Source organism: Lytechinus variegatus, chromosome 6, assembly GCF_018143015.1.
Source record: "Lytechinus variegatus isolate NC3 chromosome 6, Lvar_3.0, whole genome shotgun sequence".
NCBI classification, from domain to species: domain Eukaryota; kingdom Metazoa; phylum Echinodermata; class Echinoidea; order Temnopleuroida; family Toxopneustidae; genus Lytechinus; species Lytechinus variegatus.
The window spans coordinates 18,891,932-18,918,024 of NC_054745.1; the positions used below are offsets into that span (position 1 = coordinate 18,891,932).

General features: G+C 35.7%; 1 long non-coding RNA gene across 1 annotated transcript; it reads right to left on the bottom strand.

The window, feature by feature from the left end:
* Positions 1 to 1,182: 1,182 nt before the first annotated feature.
* On the bottom strand, positions 1,183 to 10,836 carry LOC121417138. The gene is made up of 3 exons (XR_005970316.1): positions 10,723 to 10,836; positions 5,223 to 5,419; positions 1,183 to 1,848 (listed from the first exon to the last, which is right to left on the bottom strand). It is a non-coding gene; the product is annotated as an uncharacterized LOC121417138 (long non-coding RNA).
* Between the last annotated feature and the right edge of the window lie 15,257 nt (positions 10,837 to 26,093).

A 26,093-nucleotide genomic window follows, 5' to 3' on the forward strand; every position in this document is an offset into this window, starting at 1 on the left:
AAGGGAGGGGGGGGGGGGGGGGTGCGTGATGAACAGATGAAGGCCTTCGAAGGAGTACACCTTCTTCCACTTTGGATCCGCGCCTTATTTTTAAAGAGTGTATCAGACTTCTCGAAAGTTGGACACACTTAAAATGTCGGGCAACGTACTGTCCTCTTTTTTTGGGTTTTATATATACACACGTATATATATATTTATAAATGTAGCCAAACCGACTTCCTTTCCTGACTAGCTGGTTCGTTTCGGCTGCAATATATATATATGTACAAGCGGCTAGTGTAAAGTCCGTCTTTTTCACTTCTGACTCTTTACTTCTTCTCAGTAACTTAGATTATATCTCATGGATTTCAACATCTCCATTATTCCGTATCTCCATTATCTCAGTCATTCCAGTATTCAGTATCTTCGTAATTTCAGTATTTCGGAATCTCAGTACTTTTAGTATCCTCACTCATCTCAGTATTTTTAGTATTCTCAGTAATCTCAGTATTCTTAGAATCTCGGTAAATTCAGTATTTCCAGTTTCTCGGTAAATTCAGTAGTTACCGTATCTTAGTATTCGCACTCCTTCTCTAGTCAGTACCTCTGCTTTTCCGACTATGCACTCTTGTAGCTGCTCCATACAACAAATAACAATAAGCAGGAAGCAAAACATTCCTTTCTTACAACTTTAATGAAGAAACCATGCCCATCCTGTCGCAGCAGGTTCCAATAACACATGGCCAGAGTTTTGTCCAGGAATCTTTAACTGCTTAGCATATTGCATGGCCCATAATCGAGCATGGAGCCCGATCATGGTCAATGATAGAGGAGGGAGATTGTCAGGCATAATATTTAATCTTCTTCTTTTTATATAAACAATTAGGGTCATGAAATATAAATATTTTTTTTTCAAATACACCAATGGTAATTGTCACTACTATTTATACCCGAACACACCGTTAGAAAATTTATCCTTAAAATAAAAGAAGTTCCTGCAGCAGAGTCTCGAGAACACCTGTATTCCTACCAGATTGCGCAATCTTACATTTTATCATGTAAAATTACAGGAAATTGGTATTTGGTGTATGGAACCTTACAAATTTCCTTAAATACAGCACCCTTTTCCCCTTTTTAAACAGACCTGTTCTTAGAAGTTGCAGAAAAATTCCTGTTTTATGAATTTACAGAATGATTTTGTTATTACTTTCTGCAAAATCTTTTTTCTGTAAAATCAGAGTTTTCTAACAGTGTAGGAAAGAATAATTAAAGATTAAAAATCTAACATAATCATGCAGTTGTAAACATCGTTATTTCTCAGCAATTTGTACTTGAATACATTGTAAAGAAATACCTAGTAAATAATCAATTACAAACGATTACTGAATTTCCCTATGCAAAGAGATACATGGATTATAAGTCATTCTACGCTCTTCACTGTTACGAGCCCACGCTGAACATTAATTTCTCAATATAAGAACTTCTCAAACATGGAAAGAGCAAAGCCTTATCATTCATGGTACAGTTTATTTGTAAGGTTTTCTAATATCGAATAAGTGCTCAAAAGAAATTTTAAAAGGGGAAAAAACAAAACAAGACAAAATAGATTACCTAAAGAGGACGGTAGATAGGGAACAATTTAATTTCAACTGTTTAAAAATAAACTGCCGCTACACTATTTTACGATTGTATTATTGGACCATTCACTATTAAAAGCTTTAGACGAAAATCCGGAAATGAAGCACGGATGTATTCACAAAATCAGGCGAATAAACCCGAACACCTACAAAACCCCATTCGATTGCCGCTTTTTGGCTTCGTTGCTACTACCTAGCTGTTAACACCAAAAACCAAGTGGACAATCCTCATCTGCAAAGATAAAAAAGACGCTAAAAATAAGAACCTGAAACTGGACATTCTAAGCACATTTTGTAACCATCAATTTATACGAGCGCGAAGCGCGAGCCGAAAAATTGTGATATTTTTAACCTTAGATTTGGACATTCTAAGCGCTATTGGTGATCATGAACAGAATGGGTATTTAACAAAATATGTTATGCCTCATCTAGTGTTGAAGATTGGCAGGTTGACTCCGCCTCGATCATTTGGTGCCAGGTAAAAATGGCAGTGGTAAAAATGGCAGAGGTAAAAATGACAGAGGTAATAATGGCAGAGGTAAAAATGGCAGAGGTAAAAATGGCAGCGGTAATAAGGGCAGAGTTAAAAATGGCAGAGGTAATAATGGCAGAGGTAATAATGGCAGGGGTAATAATGGCAGAGGTAATAATGACAGGTAATAGTGGCAGAGGTAATAATGGCAAAGGTAATAAGGGCAGAGGTAAAAATGGCATAGGTAAATAATGGCAGAGGTAATAAGGGCAGAGGTAAAAATGGCAGAGGTAATAAGGGCAGAGTTAAAAATGGCAGATGTAAAAATGGCAGAGGTAGAAATAATTATAGGTGTTTCTTAAGTATCATTCTATCGACCTGTTTTGAAGGAGAAGTTCACACTGACAAATAGTTTACTGTAAAAATAGCAGAAAAATACATTGGTGAACGTTTGAGAAAACTCCATCAAAGATTAAGAAAGTTATTATGAATCGTACTGTTTTGTGACGTCATATACAAGCAGCGGCCCCGTATTTAATGCACCAAAATAATACTTTTCAACTTTTTAAATTCATTCATTCAATCATTTCCGTTTATTGTTCCTTGTTAAAACAGTTGGGAGACTGATACAAACAAAGATTACAATGTAAACATAAATTTCATAGTTACATAAGTAAAATGAAATAGTCAAATAATATAAAGTAACAATTAATCAATTGATGTTGGTATATTGCACTTACAAGGTAATTCTAGATGAGAGCACGTTACAAAATTATTTCTAAAAATATTTATAAAAAACTATAATATGGGAATGATAACTGAAATACATGCACTAAATTCAATCAACAAATCTATAAGCTGTGGAGAAGGTTGAGATTGAGATATAGAATTAAATCGCAAAGTGGAAGGTTCACATTGAGAAATAAAAATGGAATTATGTTTTCAAAATATAAATTTTAAGGCTAATGTAATCAGTGGATCATGACTGCTAAAAAAATCTTTCAGGAGCGGATGTGAAATGACTTGTGTGTTGATATACTTAAGGTTCATTAAAAATCATTTAATTTTTTTAATGACATCTTATTGATATTTTCTTATTACACCATGGGGAAAAACTGCTCGCAAATCACGTCACCATTAAAATATAAAATAACAATAGTTTTTTAAATCTTTGATGGATTCCCTAAAATCCTCACCAATAAGTTGAGGAAAAAATAAAATATACCAACTCAAGTATTATCAGTTGGATGCAGAAGATCTACAGTATGATTGTAAAATGTTACTCTTTCCAAAATTTCAACATTATAATTCGAATTTTCTTCTTAGAACATTTCTAATTTAATCTTCTGTACATGGAGAGGCTTTTTGGGGGTTTAAGACTGGTCATTAATACCTCTTTCATTTTACCGCTGACATATATTCCTCTGCAATTTTTACCTCTGCTATTTTTACCTTTGCCATTTTTACCTCTGCTTTTTTTACCTTTGCCATTTTTACCTCTGCCATTTTTACCTTTGCCATTTTTACCTCTGCCATTATTACCTCTGCTACTTTTGCCTTTGCCATTTTTACCTTTGCCAATTTTACCTCTGCCATTACTACATCTGCCATTTTTACCTCTGCCATTTTTACATTTGCCATTTTACCTTTGCCATTTTACCTCTGCCATTTTTTTTACCTCTGCTATTTTTACCTTTGCCATTTTTACCTCTGCCATTATTACCTCTGCTATTTTTACCTTTGCCATTTTTACCTCTGCTATTTTTACCTTTGCCATTTTTACCTATGCCATTTTTACCTTTGCCATTTTTACACCGAGCCGATCATTCTGCTGCGTGAAGTGATGTGTGGGCTAGCGCCAATGAAGCCAAAAGTAGTGACTAAAGGGCAAATAATCAACTTTCTAAAAAAAATGAAGAAACTTTCAGAAATAGATGTAGTATCTCAGAAATACATGGAGTCTTTCAGAAATAAACGCAGTCTCCCAGACTCTTTCAGATTATCACAAAAATAATTTATTTCAGAAATTTTTGAAATTGTTTCTTTTGGCCCTTTTGGCTGCCCATACATGAGCGATTGTGCAGCGCGACTGGTTGGTGATCAGCTGCATGCAATTTCATCATTGATCTTCTTAAAGAAGATGGCAGCGAGTACAGCAGCAAGTAACAAAACGCCCTCTTGGATCCCCCCAAAACGATTACCTTTAATTAATTGGTAACTCTTCGTGAATCCGAAGGTTCGTTATTCCGGAACACGTAAATTGCCTATACCTCGATGTTCGTTAATCCGAAAAAGAAAAAGGGTTAGTTCATCCGAACATTTGTGGCGTTATTCCGAAGGTTCTTTGATCCGAAAACGAAATAAGGTTCGTTAATCCGAAGGCTCGTTACTCCGAAAACAAAATAAGGTTCGTTCATTATTTTGAACGTTCGTTAATCCGAAAATGAAATAAGGTTCAATTGTTTTGAGGAATGGAAGGCAGGGTCGCGGGCGAATTTTTTTTCATGGGGGGGGGGGCCAAAAAGTGGCATTTATGTCAAAATGGGCCTTTGGGTGATGTCGATCGTTGTGTGTTGTGTAGTAATTAAATTGAGCAAATCGTTTTTAAAGCAATTTATTATTGTTAAAACTTGGGCTTTTTACACGGTTTGGAAACACATTTCAAATCAGAAATTTATCATGACCAGCAGGAGCTGTTAAAAAAGACACCCTCCTCTAGAAATTCCACTTTACTTAAGGTCACATATGACCATCATACAGTCATCAATATTCTTATTCCTTTCTTATTCTTGACCAGGTAGCAATTGCCCAGAGAAAATCAAAGTTAAGATGTTTGATCCATGCGCCAATTCTTAAAGCAATACATGCGTCGACCCCAACATATATACACATGAATAATCATCTGTTGAAACTATTACTGCATAACATCCTATTATCTTTTTTAATTACATCACCGTTTTTGTTAAAAAAAATTCATATTCGGAAAAAAACAAACCTTATTTCGTTTTCGGACTAACGAACCTTTCTTTCGTTTTTGGAATGACGAACCTTCGTATAAACGAACCTTCAGAATATTCGAACCTTCGGAATGACGAATCTTCAGAATTACCAATGTCACGCGATTCAACGTTTACCTGTCCTTTCTTTAATATCTTCTCCTTTCGCTTTGGCATCTTTCCTTTCAAGAGAGAGGAGCTTTAGCAGGAGCTCGCGACCACGGGCGGAGAGTTTTATTTCATCACCAGGCTCGATGTCCGCGTTCACGACTTCTACCATGCCCATGACAGCAATGCATAAGACTATGATGATCAGGGAAATTCTCAGGCCCATTCTGCAGCACATGAAACATAACGAGAACCAAAACAACAAACAACAATAATAACAATAATAATGATAATAATAATGAAATAATAACAGTAATAATAATAATAAATGATAATGAAAATTATGATGATAAATAATGATGATCATAAAAATGATATAAATAATAACAAGAATAGCTATGATCATTGAACTGAATTAATTGACACCTGCAACAATCAGTAGGGTATGAATATCAATGCCACCACACACCTCACGATTGTCCACGATCCGACTTTGGAACAAGTGGCATTTTCAGAATCTGTACATTCAAAGTATCCTTTTAATTGAGGTTCATGTTACCTGAAAGAATATTCATATAACAATTGCAGATGACTGCAAGCGTTATTTTTTTTTGGAATGAAGCCAAAATTACAATTCAAATCTAAGCCGGTCGTATGACTGCTATGACGTCATATGACTATACATGTATATTGAATTTGCTTCTATTTTAATGAGATTATTCAAAACCCGAAAAAAATTCTGGCTACGGGCCTGCATTTCAATTGTTTTGGGAGGCGTCAGTTCTTGGATCCGTGGCTCGTTCATACTGGGCGATGATGATTGTGTCCAGTAGCGTACTTAGGATTTCCATGGGAGGGGGGGGGGGGGGGGCAAAATCGTCCGCCAAAACTTGACAAGAAAAAAAAAAGTTTTCAACCACAAATAAAGGATTTCGTACCAGAAAAACATGACATGCGAAAAAAAGGTCCTAAACAGAATATAAAAGACATTTCGCACCAGAAAAAAATGACAAGAAAATAAAAGAAAATAAAGGTCTTCAACTTCAAAGGAGGGGGCCGCTGGTGGCTCGTCATGAATCAGTTGTGAATCGTCAGGGGGCAGGGATACGTCCCTTGCATGGGTTGTGACTCGTCAGCGGGGGGGGGGGGGGCAGACTGCCCCCATAGGTACGTTAGTGTTTGTGTCATAGGTATAGGCACCTTTTGGTGCCATGAAATTGGCTCCGATGACAGTAGCTCCATTGAAAAATCTGCACATTTGCTAGACATGAAATAATCCTACAAAACTGAATAAAAACTCATCCCCATCTTTACATTATTCTGAACCAAAACCCTAGATCTAATCCTTCGTGCTCTGAGAGATACATGTAATACGACCGGAACAAAATATGTCGCAGGAGCAAATGTCAGGTCACCGCTTTATAGCCATAACCCGCACTTGCGGATCCAGGGGGTGGGAGCGCAGCCGACCTGTCCCCCCCCCCCCCTTTGAGAGGCACAATTAAAATTTGCAATGTAAACATTTCCCTCTTTTGAAAGTAAAGACCTTTTTGCTTATTTATTTGTTTATTTTTTTTGCTTGTCATTTTTTTTTCGTTGACAAAATTCCCTGCAATTTTTGTTGAAACCCCTCTTTTTTCCTTATCAATTTTTTCCCCCGGGAAAATGTGCCCCCCCTTCAAAAAATCATGTATCCGTCCTTGATTACCCGTCCCTACAGCCTTTGATGGGGCCAGTTATATTACGCCCATACAACATTCATTCACATCAAGGGTGAAAGAGAAGAAAGACCGAGGGCGCACATCAGGCAGTAAGAAATTTGGTGTGCAAGGCGTTTCTTATTAATAATAAGCAGAGATCGAAGCAGGATATTAATTGCCAAGGATAGAGTTACATGCGCGTCTCCCGGTCAGCAGGGCCCATGGCCAGCAGCCTATGAAATAATCAAATGGCCCCAGGGCCGATGAATAATTAACTAAAAATACATAATACTATTTCGATAACAATATTGTAACCACATATGCTTATAACAGAAAAAAAGGGAGGACTATTCTATACCGGCTCGGTGTAAAAATGGACGAGGTAATAATGGCAGAGGTAATGATGGCAAAGGTAAAAATGGCAGAGGTAAAAATGGCAAAGGTAAAAATGGCAGAGGTAAAAATGGCAGAGGTAAAAATGGCAGAGGTAATAATTGCAGAGGTAATAATTGCAGAGGTAAAAATGGCAAAGGTAATAATGGCAGAGGTAAAATGGCATTGGCCATAATGGGAGAGGTAAAAATTACAGCTCTAGGTAAAATATGGCCAGCCTTAAACCCCCATGCAATGAATTGTCAAAAAGCCCCCGCATGTTCATAGATTAAATTAGAAGTGCATGTCACGGTTAGGAATTTCATCATATCATTATGTCTTTATCGGCCTAACAATGCTATTTACGAATTCGTTGGAGGTGTACCGTGAAGGCTTTTTGAAAAAGAAATCAAACGACAGATATTTTTTTCATTCAATTTATCAGGAGCAAAATGAAACTGCACTTCTCTCATTCATCATTTTATAACATTTCTTTTTGTCTGGCTAGTTTATTTCTATCTAGAGTTTTTCCAGGTTTACCGATAAAAAGAAGGAAGAGTAGACATAAGAGAGGTGGAGAGACAGAGAGGGTTAGGGGGTGGGAAAAAACATAGAGAACATAGCGGGACAAGTTTAGACGTTGAAATTGTCATGAATGATTGTGGTTAAATATTATGTCCTTATTTGTTATTTGTAATGTCGTCTGTACTATTCTGTCTAAATATTTGAATGACAATAAGCATGCGTTCCAAGGCTTGGCACTGAATATGTAACTGATTATGAAAATCAATGATAATCTTGTTTTGACTGGTAAACCAATGTGGGGCCGATCGAGGGGACCGTCTGGTTCAGATTCTTTGCATAGAAGAAGACACTGAACCTTCTTTACCACTGCATCCAATGTGATATAAACGGCTTGATGGTCATAAACCTTGGCATGCTTGGAAGCGGAAGTGCTGTTCAGTATTTTGTACACCATAAGCAGCACCCTCTTGGTAATTAGCTTGGTATGCTAAAATGTAGGGATTTAATAAAAATCTCTGTTAGTTTTCGAACAGAAGAAAAAACATTGTTTATTATCTGATTGTTATTATTTTTTGTTGTAATTCTTTTTCTGACCCAAAAGAACTTCACTAAGTTGTAATAATTTTTTGAATCATTTTCCCCATTAACCAAATCCCCTTTGATTTTAGAGTGAATTTTTTTTTCGGCTTTTTAACAAACCCGCACCCCATATCTCTTTCATTTCTGCCTATGCTATCTTTACCTTTGCCATATTCAGCTCCGCCATTTTTTGATACTTAAAAAATAAAAATTCCCGGCCTGCAACAGAGTCTGTAGAACACTTGTAATCATACTGCACTGTGTAATCGTACATGCATTCATTTGTGTAAAATTACAAAAAATGGTATTTTGTGCATGAACCCTTACAAATTTATTGTAATAAAACTGTCTTCCCTTTTTAAAAACATATCTGTTTTGTGGAAAATGCTCCTGTTATTATAATCTACAAACTTATATATTTTTTTTCTGTAAAACCTGTTTTTCAATTTTTCTTCTGTAGTAGATCTACTGTTTTTTCTAATTGTGTACCTTGGCCATTTTTACCTCTGTCATTATCACATGTTCTATTTTTACCTCTTGTCATTTATACCTCTGCTCTTTTTATCTCTGCCATTATTACCTCTGCCATTTTTACCTCTGCCATTTTTACCTGGCTCCTCTACACCAGACCCACGTGAAGTTTCGCAGATTGTGACGTCATTTTACCAATGAAATAAATTAGTCTGATCACTACAATCCTCGATGGAAAATATACAAAATGCTAAAATGAGCTAAATGACAATTAGACCCAAACGATACGTTGAACTTGTTGTAGACAAAGTACAATTAATCTGTGAATATGAATGATCAGTGGCGTAAGTACGGCTGGCCAAAAAAAGGAGAAAAAGTGGGAGAAAGGGAGAGAGATTATTTGCACAGGGCCTATGTCTTCATTGTAACTGGTCCTCGCATATACATCAAATATATTTAATCGCAATTCGAGTTATTATTGATTTATAAAATGACATTCTTTTTTATGCACATTTTAAGGTCTCAATATAATATTTCTTGTCCTTGCTTACGTTTGCATTAGTGTAATGGTGAGATGTCTGCACTTCATGAATTCCTAAACTCAGTCCTTAAAATGTGCATTTACTGATCTGAATATAAAAAACTTTCAGCTCGCGATTCGCGCTCGCATTATTTGGTTAGTGAAATACGTACGGTTTTAGTGAATTTCTACAAACATCCCTAGAATGCCCCTCTTGAGGTCTAAATTTCCTAAATTCTCAGCTAGTGCTTCGCGTTCGCAGTATTTGATAAGTGAGATGCGTATGAAAATCATGATTACAATGACTTCAAAAAGTGCTTCATGTGTTTAGATGCATAATTCTGACAATATCAGCAAGCGGTTGGCACTGGCATTAGATGACTATGGTAAGATATTATCTTCTTAATGGATTCCTAAAAAATAGTCCTTAAATATCCATGCTTTTGGTGAATATATACACACATTTCTGCTCGCGCTTTCCGCTTGCGTTAATTGGTTAGTCAAATACGTATTGTTCTCATGAATTCTTACAAACAAGCCTTAAAATAATCAGGTGTGAATTTCCTAAATTTTCAACTCGCGTTTCGCGCTCGCAATAATTGATTAGTGAGATGAGTCTGTTAATCATGATTACAATGACTTCATGTGTTTAGATATAATTCTAACAAAATCAGCATGGCACTAGCATTAGATGACTATGGTGACATATTTAATCTCTTAATGGATTCCTAAAATATAGTCCTTAAAATGTTCGTGTTTGAGGTCAATATATTTCTTTTATACACAAATTTCAGCTCGCACTTCGCGCTCACATTGTTTGCTTAGCGAGACGGGTACGCATCATGACTACAAAAATTTGTTTTTAATGTCCCTTTTAGGTCTGAATATAAAAAAAATCAGCTCGTGCTTCGCGCTCGCATTATTTAGTCAGTGAGATACATATCCGTTTAATGGCATGCATGTCCTTAAGATGTCTCTGTTAGGTCAGTATACACGAAGTGACTCGAAATTTTTGCTGTTGCCCCCCCCCCATGCCGTGACCCACGGTACGCTACTGTGGATGTTCCAAACTTGAAAACTTGGCTTGAAAATATCAAGTTTATTAACCACCAAAGGAGGAATTCATCTCACCATAATTGAATGAGAACTGTATCACAATCCACCCTCCAATTTCAGATAGATAAATAGATAGATTGATAGATGGTTTATCAATAAAATCAAGACATCATCGCGGCTAAGGCCGAATTGCGATGTATAACAAGGTAATAATGACAAAATATATTCAAACAGTAACATAGATAATTATAAAATAAATATTACGGATAAAGTAAAGTAATTGCTGTCATTTCCTGCAGATTCTTACCTTACAATTTCTCCAAGGACTGCTACAGATAATTAAGGTGTGTTCACGAATTGCTGCGTAATTGTCTGCCTTCAAATTGGATCGTACACGTCAGCAGGTCGCAGTTTTTTGGAAGAGCCACACCATTGCAACCAGTGGCGTACCTAGGATTTTCCACAGGGGGTGGACAAAACTGGTCGAAAAATTTGAAAAGCCCCCCCCCCAAAAAAAAGGTCAAAACGGTCTTCAATCGTACCAGGAAAAATGGACAAGCAAAAAAAAGGGTCTTCATTCACAACTGTCTTCAGGCTCGTCGGGGGGGGGGGGTAAGTATTCAAGCTCGTCAGGGCAGGGCAAAATAGGTTTTCAAGTTCGTCACAGGGATATGTCATTTGTATGAGTGGTGACTCGTCAGGGGGCAGACTGCTCCCTCTGCCCCCCCCCCGTAGGAACGCTAGTGATTGCACCCACTCTCAAGCGATCTATTGCGTGTCATTGGAAATAACGTAATAGCTTTGATGTGTCTGGAGGCTGTTTTGCCAGGTCTGACTATAGCTAAAGGGGCTAAACGTGAACGTGCATTTAATCTGTCGGCGCTTACTATTCATACTTGAATATTAAAGGTTCAATGCTATGAGACAAAGGCTCTGACCAGGCGATTATTAGACTTGTTAAGAGGTTGAACGCTGCATTTTTGAGTACAAATGTCCCACTTGGCACAAATGTTCCTTGAGTCAAAAGAAAAAGATTCATCCAAAGAGACACGCTGTCTCTATGCAAATAAGCAAGTAATTTGCATAAATTTGCATATTATGTCGATATAGTAGAAGCAAGTATTTAAGAATATATATTTAACCAGAACTGCCCTAAAATTGGAAATAAAGACTGAGGGTAAGACAGGGAAGAAAATTGTCATAAAATAATTGGGATATCCTTGTTTATTATTACCTAATTTACATAAATTATGCAAATTATAATTTAAAACAGAGTATTTTTTCATGAATCCTGAACTGTTTAAAAAAAAACAGCAACTAATACACAATGTCAACATTCTACATGAAAGAGAATATATTAGCGAAAACATCGATATGCTTCATGACAGTATTAGTGTCTTAATTTGCTTAGAAAGAGGGCAAATATGTCAAAATGTATGACGTGATATTGCACTAAAACGAGACCAAAACAACCTCTATGTCACAGTCACACTCACGAATCGGACAATAAAACGATCAATGGTATGTCATTCGAGATAACACAATCTCAACACAATAGCTTCCATCTGCTTCTCGTATCGCTTTTGTTGGTGTGTCTGCCACACCGTAATCTATGATATATACGGGCAAAATGCATTTCGGTATCGGTAAAACACTATTAATTTTGTTTTATTTGTTTCTCTTGGAAAATTTACAGGAGACATTGCTTTGCAGTTTACTGCTTTTATGAAACTCTGGCACATGAATCATGACGAATGTATCGTACCTCAATCCATATTTTAACTTTATCAAAATATATATCTTATGGAGACCCCGAGGTGGCAAAACTGCTTTCCCCCGGCATTCCCGCCACTTTACAAAACCAGTTTAACTTGTATAATCGACTTGGAAAAGACAGATGTATGAGACATCAGTCAACATGTTTCCTGAAGAAAGTTTTTTTTTTTATTTAAGCCTACGTCCACGGGAGCCCTCCGAATTTATTCCATCCCCTCCCCGTATTTCGACTTTAAATTAAAAAAAAAATATCGTGTTTTAAAACCATCGGCAAGGTAAATTGCGTTATTTGGTATAATAAAGCAACTTTTATATCTATATTTTTATATTTACATTCATCATTATTGATATTATTATAACTATTATTAATATTATTATTGTGGTTCTGCCGTTTGTAATAATGCTCTAGCACAGTAAAGGCTATAACCCAACAGGAGAATGTCTAGGATACCCTTTCCCTTTTTGGTTTCATGTATTAAAAAATAGTTTACTGTCTTTAGAACTCTTAAAAGATTACTTTTGCTTGTATTGATTTCTTGAAATAGATTAAGGAGAAAATACACTACAATTGACATGTAGAAGAGCTGTGGTACATTGAATAACAGCCACACAGCCCTTTATTTATTCCACTCTGTTGAATTCAAATATTTTTAGAGCCCAATCGGAAGAAAGATGCATTTCTACTACACACAGTAAAGCCTCTTTGCATTCTCCTCTAGAAAAAAAAGAACATATAGAAGATGGTTATATATCTCATAAAATAAGTTCGTGTACGTGACGGTGGTCTGTCGAAGTTGCCCAACCGTTTATTTTGTTTTGACAATATATATTTAGAATATCGTCTAAATGAAGCCCTCATCTGGAAAAGGGCACTTATTTAAGGCAGCATGTACATTATATAGAGGAGGCCCTGGTACTTGGAAGCGGGGGCTGAAGCTTGTTAAATTTCTTGGGACCAAAATTTTACATTAAACCTTTTTTGCTTTTCAAATTTTACTTGGATTTACTTGAATGTTGAGACGTAAAGCAATATGCTTATGCCCCATCAAGAATTTACATCAAGAAATTTAACAAGCAAATAAACAAAAAGGATTGCACTAACACACGCAGCACCCCCTCCCCCTTCCGGAAAATCTTGCGGGGGCTTCAGCCCCCGCTTCCAAGTACCAGGGCCTCCTCTATATAATGTAGATGCTGCCTTTAATAAGTGCCCTTTTCCAGATGAGGGCTTCATTTAGACGATATTCTAAATATATATTGTCAAAACAAAATAAAGGGTTGGGCAACTTCGACAGGCCTCCGTCATGTACACGAACTTATTTCATGCGATATAAAACAATGCCTTCTATGTTTTTTTTCAAGGGGAGAAAGTAAAGAGGCTTTACTGTGTGTAGTAGAAATGTATCTTTCTTCCGAATGGGCTCTAAAAATATTTAGATTTAACATAGAGTTGAATCAATAAAGGGGTTTGAGTATTTTAGAGCTTACGTGTGGTTTTTCTTCAATATACCACAGCTCTTCTACATGTCAATTGTAGAGTATTTTCTCCTCAATCTATTCCAAGATATCAATACAAACAAAAGTAATCTTTTAAGAGTTCTAAATACAAATTATTTTTGAATACATTAAACCAAAAGGGGAAAGGGTATCCTAGGCATGCTCCTGTTGGGTTATAGCCTTCACTGTGCAAGAGCATTATTACAAACTGCAGAACAATAATAATAACAATAATAACAACAACAATGATAACAATAATAATAATAATAATAATAATATAGATAAATATGAAATATAGATATAACAGTTGCTTTATTATACCAAAAATGCAATTTGCCTTGCCGGTGGCTTTAAAACACGATATTTTTTCATTTAGTGTCGAAATACAGAGAGGGGACGGGGTAAATTAGGAGGGCTCCCGTGGACGTAGGCTTAAATAATAAAAAAAAACTATCTTCAGGAAACATGTTAACTGATGTCTCATACATCTCTCTTTTCCAAGTCGATAATACAAGTCAAACAGGTTTTGTAAAGTAGCGGGAATGCCGCGGGGGAATGCAGTTTTGCCACTTCGGGGTCTCCAAAAGATATATATTTTAACAAAGTTAAAATATGGATTGAGGTGGGGTACATTCGTCGTGATTCATGTGCCAGAGCTTCATTAAAGCAGTAATCTGCAAAGCAATGTCTCCTGTAAATTTTCCAAGAGAAACAAATTAGAAACAAATAAAACAAAATTAATAGTGTTTTACCGATACCGAAATGCATTTTGCCCGTATATCCCATAGATTACGGTGTGGCAGATACACCAACAAAAGCGATACGAGAAGCCGATGGAAGCTATTGTGTAGAGATTGTGTTATCTCGAATGACATACCATTGATCGCTTTATTGTCCGATTCGTGAGTGTGACTGTGACATAGAGGTTGTTTTGGTCTCGTTTTAGCGCAATATCACGTCATACATTTTGACATATTTGCCCTCTTTCTAGGCAAATTAAGACACTAATACTGTCATGAAGCATATCGATGTTTTCGCTAATATATTCTCTTTCATGTAGAATGTTGACATTGTGTATTAATTGCTGTTATTTATAAAACAGTTAAGGATTCATGAAAAAATACTCTGTTTTAAATTATAATTTGCATAATTTATGTAAATTAGGTAATAATAAACAAGGATTTCTCAATCATTTTATGTCAATTTTCTTCCCTTTCTTACCCTCAGTCTTTTTCCAATTTTTGGGCAGTTCTGGTTAAATATATATTCTTAAATACTTGTTTTCACTATATGGACGTAATATGCAAATTTATGCAAATTACTTGCTTATTTGCATAGAGACAGCGTGTCTCTGGACGAATCCTTTTCTTTTGACTCAAGGAACATTTGTGCCAAGTGGGACATTTGTACTAAAAAATGCAGCGTTCACCCCTTTTTTTGCAGTTAACGAGTCTACTAGATCCTTTTTTCCTCCTTTCATCCCGGGGGGGGGGGGGGCACTTCGATTGACGAGTGGATACCATGCGTGACCCCCAAACCCCCGCAATATATTTCGCTGGGAAAACTTCGTGTCTACGGTCAAAGTTCCGAAAGTATAAGTTAAGAAAGGATGTAATTTTTTCCCCAACACTACGTGTTTCGGGTCCGATTTGAGCGAGGTGTGTGGGGTACTACTAAACCCAATGACAAAAAAAGGTAAAGTCGACGCCCGTGATCACTTCTGTGACATGTCAATTCAGACATATCGTACTACTTGTTTAGGGAATGCTGTTTTGTTTCCAATACTTATTAAGGGTCTGGTTTCATACGCCAATACTTCTTAAGGGGTGTATTTTCAGAATTGGAAAATACTTATTTAGGTTTTTTTTCGAAATCCCATGGTCACTCGTTAATGGAAGTGCCCCATCAAGCCTTTTTATATGCAGGTACGGCGCTACACCCCAATTATAGGTTTTCACATCGTTGGCGAGCGCGCATTATTTGAGTTAAACAAGCATACGATGCGAAATATGAGTAAACCAAATTAGGAGCCAAAATCTCACTTATTATTACTAAAATTGATCACGTGATGTCTAACAAGTTGAAGAAAGTAATACGTTTCTAAACCGTACGTTAGTCTGTCGTGAAAATAAGCTTAAAATGTGAAAATTTACTTTTTTGACCTGCAACAAATGGATACTATGAGTACGTGCCACAAAGTATCAATCGTGTGTCCCTGTATATCTTGTGCAATATAATTGTGCGTATTAATGGTAATGTAAAAAAAACCTAATCCAATGCCAATGTTAAAAATGATCGTGACGCATCCAAACCAATGCAACTTCAGTCCCACATGTTCGTATATGAGTGTGTCGTGCCGTGTGGAGTTGAAGCAGAGCAACACTACATACAGTCAGGGAAACTCCCGCTTTTCCGAGATCGTTTGAAATGTCCCTTTTTCGAGATAGTTGCGTTCACCGAAGCGTGAATCACCGCTGAAAACCTTCGCCCTGTGTAGTCTTTCTCGGCTGTTTTCAGACCCTTATGTATGTGTGCGAACACTCGGTAAGAGCGGTGAAAATGTGTACGCGTGTATACAACCATAGAGCTGTTAGCTCCATGATACAACCGTGCATTCTTCTGGACATTGTTATCTTTAGAACATGTGCCTCTCTCTCCCCCTCTCTCTCTTTCTCTCTCTTATTTATTGTCAAGCATTCAATTTGATTTTCGTTCATCACTTACCCTTAATCCTGACGTTAAATGTACCGTAATTAGACCATATTTTTGGATCCACCGTCATATCCTTAATATCCAACTTTCATGTTAATTCCACCTCAGCATTCATCTTCAGCTTATGATCTGATGCACAATCCATAATCAATTCATTATAATATTATTTCCACTACTAGTGCCGGCGGAAGTCATGGAAATTATTAAGTCGATATGCAATTTCCCGGGCAATTTCAAAACATGCCGAATACAGGTCTGTCCTAAAACAATCATTGGCTGGTTGACGAAGCCAACGAAATGGAAAAAAGTATACTGTATTCACATTCAAAACATACATACTGCAAAGTATTGGGGCTAGCGGTCACCAAATAAAGTGCATTATAAAAGTCTGCCTGTCAGCTCGATCCATGTCCAAACTTCCCTCAAACGTCCAGCCCAGATGAGAATAATTATCATGATGTCATTATGATCATGACCATTCTCCATTCGACATGATCCATGCTAGCAGTGAACAGGTGTGAGATCAATGGTTTAGATTATGAACATTATCGAGAACTGCAAAACTACTGCATATCCATTTTCCATAGCACTAAACCGCCGGAGAGCTGGTTAGAGGTTATTACCATAGGAACGAATATATTTTCCGAGTCTTTCTTATCATATATTACGTAATACCGTACCCAAAATAACTTTCAGCATGATCATGGAATGTCCATGGTAGTACCATAGCTCTATGCACACTTTGTACACACACACACTGCACGTTCGGCTACAACATGTAGCGGAGTATCGCGGCACAAAGGCTGAACGCAGAGACTAACCTCCTCTTACGAGAACTTTTGCTTGCATTTTTTCAGCATAAATGTGTCTTCTTTGTTCAATAGCGTCTAAGCACCACGGTGGCGAATTCTATTTTTTGGAATATAGATGAGAAATTTAGTTTTCTTTAACATATTTGAAAATAAAAATCCGCCACCGTGGTGCTTTTTTTATATGAATTTTTTAGTGAGGGTATGTCAAAAAACCCCATTCACTTTGTACAGGAAAGCTATTCGGTGAGATCCTAAAAGATTACGTCATGCGACCACAAATCCCTGTTTATCGAGATTCTGTCGCTCTCGCAAAAGCGGGAGTTTCCTTGACTGACATATCCGAATCGCAGAGTGTAAAATATGCGCTGTGCATCATGATGAACGAAATTGTTTTTATCGTTGTAAAATGAAGCTTTTATAATGAAAAAGAATAAACCAAGGAAAAAAAAACCTTGGATTACTTGTAGTATTTTGCATTAAATTGACAAGAGAAATAGACTTTATAAGCAATATGTTAAAAATCGTAATAACTTTAACAAAAGAAAATACAATAAAGTACGAAATAGAGTTAACTGCATTTTTAAATAAAAAAGTATTATCATACGGTGCGTATAAAAAAATGTTACACTTTGAAAAAGCCCTGGGAATTAAACAAGTGAAATGCCTCTGGCCGTCTCACCTGCATCACGCGGTTCAATATAGCAGCAGTGCTGACTTTGAATACTACTCTAACTCGCACAAGATGGTCAGTGATACATGGTTACTCTTATGTCCACTTTTTATGAACTAGACCAATAAACTTACAGAGATATGATGGTTATTCAACAAAAAAAAAAACAATTCGGCCAAAGTTCATTGACCCTAAATGACCTTTGACCTTGGTCATGTGACCTGATACGCGCACAGGATGTTCAGTGATATTTGATTACTCTAATGTCCAAGTTTAATGAACTAGACCAATAAACTTTCAAAGTTATGATGGTAATTCAACAGATACCCCCGATTCGGCCAAAGTTCTTTGACCCTAAATGACCTTTGACCTTAATCATGAGACCTGAAACTTGCACAAAATGTTCAGTGATGCTTGATTACTATTATGTCCAAGTTTCATGAATCAGATCCATAAACTTTCAAAGTTATGATGGGAATTCAACAGATATCCCCAATTCGGCCATAGTTCATTGACCCTAAATGACCTTTGACCTTGATCATGTGACGTGAAACTCATGCAGGATGTTTAGTGATACTTGATTAACCTTATGTCCAAGTTTCATGAACTAGGTCTCTATACTTTCGAAGTTATGACATCATTTCAAAAACTTAACCTCAGGTTAAGATTTGATGTTGACGCCGCCGCCGCCGTCGCCGTCGGAAAAGCGGCGCCTATAGTCTCACTCTGCTTCGCAGGTAAAACAAAAATATATAACATGTGGGTAATTTTTTCACATATATTCTTGGGTTTGGGTCTCATCTATCCAATGAAAGTAAAAGTTATGACAAAATGTTATACTTGAGTGAGCACTGTCCATTTTTGTAAAGCTCGCAGAAATCTGCTTGCGCAGAAACGATCGTTTTCACGCTGTGTCAAGGGGAAAGGGCGAAATCAAACTTACCCTGCGAAACATTTTTTTTTTTACATTTCCCTTGCACCTTTAGTCAATTGAGATAAAACGGATATATCTAATCATTTTGTAACAAATTTGCCACCCAAATTGAAATTTCAACACTTAGTAAGCACAACCTTTACACTTTTGTGCCAGCTGGATCTGAGGACATAACTGAATCTGAACAAAAGTTTATGTCAGACATATCCATAATTTTTCACTTAGTTTTTTATCATTAAAAGTGGGTTTACATTTCATTTTTCATTGAAATACTTGTTTCTCCACACTTTTCCCAAGCTTGACAATGATTGACAAAATAAAAATAAAGCCTAAGCCATTTCTTGTAAATCACAGCTCAGTGTAAAGGAAATATCGTCACGATGGCCTCGGTGTGTGGGTGCGTGGGGAAAGGGCGCGATACATTATTTGAAGTGTTTTGGGCAAAAAAAGATGTCTTCAAATTAATTTTACTAGCTAAATTCCACGTGTTCTTCAAACTTTGATTAAGGTCTACTTTTATTCGCATAACTAAGGTTTTGCGCAAATCATTTTCACTAACTTTTCAAAAGTAAGTGGTGCTCACTCAAGTGGAAATATTTTTCGACAGATAAATCGTCATTTGCTTTAATGGATCTGTACCATAGTTAAAATGTGGAAAAATCTTCAGGATAATATTACAAATGTATAATTTTACAGGTTATTTTTCTAAGTGTAAACTTTTTCTTTGATACGCACTGTAGATTATCTAAAATTGCTCAAGGAAACATAAGCGAAATGTGACGTAATAAATGATGTCCTTGGCAAGTCTAAGATCCCAACGCTATTTCTCACCACTTTAACATTTTGTTTTGTAAATATTGGACAGGAAATAAGTAAGTCATTACCCAATACTGATAATGACTTTGCCAAATTCTTGCCAAAACCCTGTTCAAAATCTCTTTATTACACGCCGGTTACTGAGAGTGAAATTGTAGATATTGTAAAAAAAAGTTAAAGGCTTCAAGTAGTTGTGGAATAGATGATATGAATCCTGGAGTATTGAAAATGTTATTCATGTAATTTCAAAACCACTATGTCATATTTTTAACTCTTTTTTGATATCTGGTATTTTCTACAGAAATTAAAAATAGCTAAAGTAGTGCCAATACATAAAAATGCTATTCATATTAGACCAAATTACCGACCAATATCAATTCTCCCTTTCTTCTAAAAAAATCTTCGAAAAAATTGTCTATAACAGGAAATGTGATTTTATTTCCTCTCAGTCACTATTTACTCATTGTCAATATGGTTTCTTGAAGCATCTTTCTCCTGAAATGGCATTAGTTGATTAATATGATTTCGTTACCCGTTCTATCATTAGTAAAAAAGAGCATACTATTGGAGCTTTCTTGGATTTAACAAAGGCTTTTGACTCTATTGATTTGTCAATATCATTACACAATCTTCAGTTTTATGGAATCAGAGGATTATCTTCATCTTGGTTTGAGAATTATCTTTATGGCAGAAGTCAACACGTTCTGTTTCAAAACACATTATCCGATTCATTAAATGTAACATGTGGCGTGCCGCAAGGCTCAATCCTCGGCTCCTGTTGTTTCTACTATTTATCAAAGTGATTGGTTAACATTGGTTTGACTTTTAAAAAATCTGAGCTAGAAGGTCACACTTGTCACCTGTGTCTGTGATATGTTACAAAAATGAAGCCCAGAAAAAATTGCGTTCGAAAATAATTATTTAGTGCTTCAAAAATCGAAATATAAAGTGACCGGAAACACCATCTAATTTCATCCCATACACTTATGTGTACTATTTAGGTGTCTATAAGACGCCTATTTACAAAATTGGGGTTTGCCTTGTAGTTTTAGCTTTTCATTCTCAATAATGGTTGTTTTCAGGGTTTATTAGGTCTAATACATGCACTTGTACACATGTTTCATCTTGGTTTGAGAATTTTTTAAATCGGCTGCTCACAAAGTTAAACAATACCTTTAACAATTTTCCTAATTGCTCTGATGAGTTGAAATTTATTTTGTTTGCTGATGATACCAACATTTTTACTCGACTAAAAATTACTTATCAATAAACAACAATTTAAATGACAAATTAATCAATGTTTCATACCGCTTTAATTGAAACAGAATATCATTGAATGCTGAAAAGTCTAATCTATTTTCATAGTAAAAATGTAAATTTCATACAAATATTTATCAACAATTAAATATATCGATGAACGGCAAGATTATCCAGAGAGTCAACTATGTAAAAATTTTAGGTATTTTTATAAATGAAAACATGTCATGCACTGATCACATTATGTATTTTGTAAAAAAAAGTGTCCAAGGGTGTTGGTATCGTTGGTAAACTGCAAACATTATTACCTAAAAATATACAGAAATTGCTTTACAAAACATTTATTTTACCATTTTTTGACCTACTGTAATGCTGTTTGGGCAAACACTTGCAAATATAAGTTGAAGTCCCTCGTTTTATTACAAAAGAAGGCTGTTAGAATACGCTCTTTGAATTCATATTATTCCCATAGTAGGCCTTTGTTCAAAATACTCAAAATTCTTGACGTTTATCAGTTGAATAGATATTGCATCTTGATTTTATTGTTCAAACATTATATTGTTTCCCCCCTTGTTTACTTAATAATATGCTTTCGTTAAATACGTCAGTACATAACTATAATACAAGAAATAATATAAATATCATTTGTGGGCAGTCGAAAAATCATATTTGCTATTTTCATTCAGTCACAAAGCACCAACAGTTTGGAACGACCTGCAAAGTAATGTAATATCAATACAGAATTATAATGCATTTAAAATAAGTATAAAGAAGCATTTGATAAATCCTCAACTTGTGTAGATTTATTTTCCACCTTTTACCTTTGTGTAGGGTTTGTTCCGTTTTTGTTTTGGTTTGTTTCCCTTTATTGCTTGATCTTTTTTATGGTTTGTGTTTAATTGTGGAAAATAAGTTTTTTATTTCTTAGTTTGTTAATTATGATTTTTTAAATTCCTTTAGGGAGGTTATCTAGACAAACTATTCTGGGGTTTTATGAATTCCCTATTTCCTCTGTTGTTTAAAACGTTAGCTTATTGTATACATATACTTATTGTATACATATACATTGTACATGTATGTGGAAGACCTTTGTAATACATATACACGAATATGGTTTACATATTCTCAATTATGTATTTTCATGAATTTTATATTTTGATTTCTAATTGGAAATAAATGAATTTAACTTGAACTTGATGTAAAACTTGTCTAGGGTCATGATGATTACTGAAGCTGTGGTCATATTTACTTTCCACTGTAAGGATAAAATTCAGTTTATATAGACATAATCTCATATATACAAATTAATAAGTGGGGGAATAACAAATGATATCACCAGCTACAGTACATACACTGTAAAACAAGTATAATTTGAACTAGAAAATAAGCACTCGTAGTGCAGTCAGTATAGAAGTACTGTAAGTGCAAAATTAGCACTTGGTTTTTTTTACAGTGTATGGGTATAAAGAATTGGCCCTTCAATCTAATTTTACACATGTTATGCAAAATGTATTTGTAATTCATTTTTTTTTATTAGTGTTCAATTGCTTGTATGACTAGTCTCCACATCCTACACACCTTCATAGACGGGAGCAATTCTTCCACTCAACGAGCAAACCTGTTTAGCCCCCAAATCAAACAATTCTTGATTTCTGCCGTTAATAGATCACTTTTCATCGATGTTAAGGTATATGAAGTATGTTAAAACATGGACCTACTATGGTTAAAATAATCAGAATGCATGTTGACGTAGATGGCGCATCTTTAATATTGATGAATAAAAACAAATCTGGGGCCCGTTGCAGAAACAGTTGCGTTTAAACCCAAGTCAAAAAATCAATATCAATGTGCGCTGTTGATTGGTTGAAAATCAAGTTATGCGTGACTTTTAGAGTTGCGATTGATTGCAACTTTTTCTGCAACATGCCCCAGAAATCACAGAGCCGACGTGAATTTTGATGCTTGCGGTGCGATTGTCCGATAATAGAATCACAGAGCTCAAACTGTGTTCTGATTTTGTGTTTCATAAAAAAACACACAAATTTAGAATGAGATATCGGAAAAAAGCACTTAAGTATTTTTTATTTCAATTTTCTGTTTTGATCTACAAACACGAAATCACATCACGTTTTTCTCGTTGTTATTTCGTTTTCGTGTTTTCAAAAGCCAAACCAAAGGCTTTTTTTTTCGTTTTCGCTTCTTCATGATTGGAACATAAAAACGAATTATCCATAATTATAACTTGATTCGTCTTAATCACTGGCAGTTCTCAATGTGCATAAGGGACGTTTACCATCTCTGGACTTGTAGATGACAGCAGAAATGACAAAAGAAAGGGAAACCTTGGTGTATTCACAAAGCAGGACTTTAATTAGTGCACATATCTAACACCCTCATTACGTACCAAGTAAATCTATATATGTTTTTTTAATGACAAAACTACTGTCTTTCCTATGCTATCTTGATTGGATTTTGCAAGGTCTTACGTCATATAAAATTGCTCAAGAAAACATAAAAGAAATCTTATGTAATAAAAGATGCTCAAGAAAACATAAAATAAATCTTATGTAATAAAAGATGTTCTTGGCAAGTTATAAGATCCTAAAGCCAACCACTTCAACAATTTTTTTTGTTTTTTGTTTTTTTGGGGGTAAATATTGGACAGGAAATAAGTAAGTCATTACCCAATAATGATAACGACTTTGCCAAATTCTTGCCGGTACCCTGTTCAAAATCTCTTTATTTCAAGCCGGTTACTTAGAGTGAAATTGTAGATATTGTGAAAAGGGTAAAGGCTACAAATAGTTGTACTGATATGAATCCTAGAGTATAAAAAATGTTATTCATGCAGTTTCAAAACCACTATGTCATATTTTTAACTCCTTTTTGATATCTGGTATTTTCTACAGAAATAAAAATAGCTCAGGTAGTGCCCATACATAAAAAATGATATTCATATTAGAGCAAATTACCGACCAATATCAATTCTCCCTTTCTTCTAGAAAACCTCGTTGTGATCTCGTTTGTGTGTCTTCAAAAGCCAAACCAAAGTTTTTTTTCCCCGGCGTTTTCGCTTCTTCATGATTGGAACAGAAAAACAAATTATCCATGAATAACTTGATTCGTCTTAATCACTGGCAGTTCTTAATGTGCATAAGGAACGTTTACCATCTCTGGACTTGTAGCTGTCAGCAACGTTTGTCAGCAGAAATGACAGAAGAAAGAGAAACCTTGGTGTGTTCTCAAAGCAGGATTTTAATTAGTTCACATATCTTATACCCGTACATCGACATGCGTATTCTAATGGAACACAATGTTAGTACGGTACCTTAAATATGTTTTTTTTTCATTGCTGAAACAAAGTACGGGTACAATAACATAACACACTAGCCCCGTCCCCTCTCTCTATTTTTCTTTTCAGCATTATCGTGCTAAGGCGAAAAAATAGGCTTAAACCTGTTTACCCAAGATCAGCCCCAATGCACTTTCAAAAACGCGGCCCCTGTCTAGAGTAGAAAATCAAGCACATGGACCCATGTTAACTTTTGCATATTTTGTAGTATTCAGGTGCTATAAAGTGTCTATGTGCAAAGTTTGGAATATTCAGGTGCTTAGGTATTTATGCCCAAAGTTTGTTGAAAATGACATGGATTTCACCTCAACTGTGAAACGTCCTGAAAACAATTTCTGAATACTTATCAGTTTGTGTACACCTGGTATGATGAAAGACAATATCTATTTCTATTCATGACAAAACCAATTCTGTCTTCGCTTCGCCATCTTGATTTCATTTTGCAAGTTTATTTCACTTGTTTGGAAGTAACGACGTGGCAGGGAATGCCATTAAATCCGCAGGATGCTTATATCCAACCAGCAAGCCTGAAACGACAGTTTAATGTAAATCTTAACTTCTGAATATTGTTATTAGTGGCTAATCCTTGCCAGACGCGTTGTTCATCAAATGAAGGAAAAGAAGGAAAACATCATCTCAGAAGAAAAGGGGAAAGGATTTAGTCGATCCATATTTGCCGTCGTCATTACTTGCCGTCACGTAGTTTCCCGGAAATATTGACCAGCGCAAAATTCTTAAGGCCACCGCACACCTTGCGATTAGTCTGCGATCTGATTTTGGAATAAATAAACGTAATAAAATTTGATCTAATATTGAAAAAAATGAAACATCTTACTGTGCAAAATTGTAAAATTCTACAAATAAAACTATGTTGAAATCTAGCTGTGACAATGCTACGACCATTATTCGAATGAAACAAATTCAATAAGGCCTATATAGTCGTAATGACATTATAGCAATCGTACGACGGGCCTTTACTCCAATATTAATGATTGCAATCATCCAAAATTATTCTTGTAGCTAATTGAACCTCAAATAGACTATTTCATAGTTACTTCATGGACAACTTTGGTCAAATGACATTTCATTTCTTTCATGATAGGCAGATTTCAAAGCAAGCAACAAATTCAATAAGGCCTATATAGTCGTAATGCCATTATAGCAATCGTACAACGGGCCTTTACTCCAATATTAATGCTTGCAATCATCCAAAATTATTCTTGTAGCTAATTGAACCTCAAATAGACTATTTCATAGTTACTTCATGGACAACTTTGGTCAAATGACATTTCATTTCTTTCATCATGATATAGTCGATTTGACAGTCTCATAGGCTCAATACACCAACCTAGAAATGTTCTTTCCGATGAAGTTTTTTTCTTAATTCGTGTTCTGTGGGGTCCTAGAACAAATTCAGCTTGGTTGCCCAAAGTTGCCGTTTGGGCAATTTTGCTAATTTGCATAAATCCAAAATGCCGCCAGATGCAATCTTGAAAACCTAACTTTTAAACCACTGTCCACAAAATGATGAGTAATGACTCGTTTCAGGGGTTTAGAGATGTGTAGAACCGATTTCTGTAATCATTTTTGCAATATAGGTCATCTTTAGGTCAAATCCAAGATGGCCGCCATATTCCATCTTGAAAAATTGACTTTTGTTCCCCTTGCCCCAGAATGACGAATAATACCTCTATTTAGGGGTTTTGGGGTGTGCAGAATCCACTTCTGCTTTCTCTTTTGCAATATAATGTCATCTTCAGATCAAATACAAGATGGCCGCCATATGACGCCATCTTGAAATATCAATTGTTGAACCTTTTGCCCCAGAATCATGAATAATAACTCTATTCAT